The sequence below is a fragment of the Pavona decussata genome, unplaced genomic scaffold (assembly GCF_977016875.1).
Source record: "Pavona decussata unplaced genomic scaffold, jaPavDecu1.1 SCAFFOLD_156, whole genome shotgun sequence".
In the NCBI taxonomy this organism is placed as follows: domain Eukaryota; kingdom Metazoa; phylum Cnidaria; class Anthozoa; order Scleractinia; family Agariciidae; genus Pavona; species Pavona decussata.
The window spans coordinates 3,295,028-3,297,500 of record NW_028145568.1 but is presented as its reverse complement, the minus strand read 5'-3'; the positions used below and the strand labels follow the sequence as shown (position 1 = coordinate 3,297,500).

Sequence of the window (2,473 nt, the reverse complement as noted above, 5' to 3'; positions counted from 1 at the left end):
ACTCTTTGATGCTTCTTTCCATAAAACGAATTAGAAAGATATTGGACTTGCAAACTTTCACTTGCCAACCCTTGGACACCAAAACAGGCTTCGAATACAACCGTCCATCATAATTACCTTAAACTCTGGAAGTACACCGTGTCAGAAGCGGTAACAGTCTGCAATAAAAGTATGGCGCTTCAGTTCAGCTGAATACGTTTCTGTTGGTTATGTCGTGGATATCACTCGTTCGACGCCGTACCTTTTCCATTCATCTGATTTCCTGTTCTATCAAGCAGCTTGTCATTGACACACAGACAGTTGAAAGCACTGTTTTTCAAAATGTAATTAATCTTTTGTACAGCGCTTTAGTCATTGGATATTCATAGAATTTAATCTAATGAAGTCTACGCAACTCGAGTGGGCATGAGTAATTAGAATGCAAGGAGTGCCATCAAGTACAAAGCAGGGCTTTCGCCGAGTAAAATTAAAACAATAATTACAAAAAATATAATAAAACAGAACCTCCACCTTAACGCTACCAGGCATTAGATGGAACACATTCAACGTAATGAAAGATATAATGAATTGAAGTGTAATGATTAAGTTTTGAGTTCAATTGTACGAACCAAATTTGGCTCTCTTGGCTAAAACAGATTATGATCACGCTTGCTCTGGGGAGAGTTGCAACAGTTTTTCTGACTTAGACGTGGACCTTTTGAGATAAAAATTTCACGTACTAGACAAACTTCAATTTCCTTCACACAACACCACCTTTTCAAGATATGATTAAAGTTTTTCATTTAATTGGTTTCTAAGCAACAGCTGTTTTAATAAAAACGCTAACGCACAGCCTTTCATTTAAAAAAAAAAAGTGTTGATTATCTCGAAGTCTACTCGGGTAATCGTCAACGAAACTTTCAAGATCTAAACAATACAACCAATACAACTTGTATAGGCAAACTTTACTTATCAACTGTTGGAACGTTTTCTAGTTATCATTCACGCTATTATTTTCTTTTATTGTTTAGATGTGAATATCTTAGAGCTTTTTAAGTCAGCATCTCATTAGTTTTTTCACAATTGTATATAAGTACATGCTAATCTTTACTTCTCATCTTGAACTTGAAAATGACAGTCGAACGGTCGAGATGTCGTTCTCTTTTAGCGTTAACTTTTATAGTTAAAGTTTTCAAGTAAACAATGATATTTTCCCGCATTTTTCGTCTGGTGCCACTAGTCATCTTTAATAACGCTAGCCCTGAAGAAAACTTGTGGTACTAGTTGAAATATTAAGATAAATTTCATTACATGTCGTCATTACTCCCTGCCATGCTACTCTGCGTGCTATAAACGTACTGCTTCAAGTTTCGTGTTTTCGTTTCCGTTCAGAAATTTGACTGTATGATGGTCAAAAATTCCTCAAACGTACGCGGCGTTCTACCACCAACAATTTATATCATATTTAATGTTACAAGCGATTACAGCACAGCATTGTTCTCAGCGCTTTGCGATATCTTTCCAATCGCCAGGCATAGACGAAAGGATCAAGCACAAACTTGATAAAAACAAGCTGATTCAGCACTTTCTCTATCAAAATTAGATTTTGATTCCGTTGACACTTTGTGCAATACTCCTTGACGTACCATGCCACAGTTACTGGCAGAATCGGAATGGTCGTAGCTAAAGTAAACAAGAATATTATCATGCGTATACGCCTGTCCATTCTGTTGCTCCTCTTGCTTTTCCCAAAGTTCGTTTGTGTTCTTGACGTACTTAAGGATGTTCGATTTCGCTTTCTTTCGCGCTTTTTGAACGCTTTGTACAGACAAACCTAAGAAAGCAGCAAGAGTGTAATTAGCAGAGTGGAGTTTACATGCAAATCAATCCGAAGAATCCAATAGAGCGGTATTTTTGTGAATAACGACGATGCGAATCCAGTCTGATAAATCCGCATGCAAGCGATGAACACCCTCGCTCTTCGCATAGTCACAAATCTTCGGTGTTTTATTGGGCGAGACAACGCGAAGAAACTGTCCCAGGAGAACGCGCAAACGCTACATAAAGAAACGTTCATTGTAACAATAGAAAACGCAGACAAGACTTTTCTAAGTGACAAAAGCGGAACGTTTCTGAAATGAAGACAGTAATATCTGTAGGCCAGAAGCGGTTCTACAATGCATCCCGTGAAAAAGTTTGCCAATGCCATACTAAAGACGAAAAAATTTGACGGTGTACGAAGAAGCGTGCATGAATTTCGGCAAAACGTTAGCAGCAGAAATCCATTTCCAAGAACTGTTATGGGTTCTAGACAAGTGAAAAGAATCGCCAAGGGAAAGGGAATTATTAGATAATGCTGAAGTATGGAGTGCTCGTGTTCATTTGTTAAGGACTCGTTTCCGGCTTGAAACGGCATAATAGGACAAATTGTTCATCGATCCGAACGATTTTATCGCCAATTCAAGAAGCGCTATTGTTTGAGTTCATAACTCAA

At 38.0% G+C, this 2,473-nt stretch overlaps 1 protein-coding gene and 1 pseudogene across 1 annotated transcript in view; both read right to left on the bottom strand.

Moving 5' to 3' along the window:
- Nucleotides 1–249, bottom strand: part of LOC146465320 (uncharacterized) — an 18,350-nt gene extending 18,101 nt beyond the window's left edge. The window contains exon 1 of the mRNA XM_085128551.1: nt 118–249. The gene's annotated coding sequence lies outside the window, so the exon portion shown is untranslated. The remainder of the gene's footprint in view (nt 1–117) is intronic.
- A 1,080-nt stretch (nt 250–1,329) lies between these two features.
- Nucleotides 1,330–2,473, bottom strand: LOC146465319 (adrenocorticotropic hormone receptor-like; annotated as a pseudogene).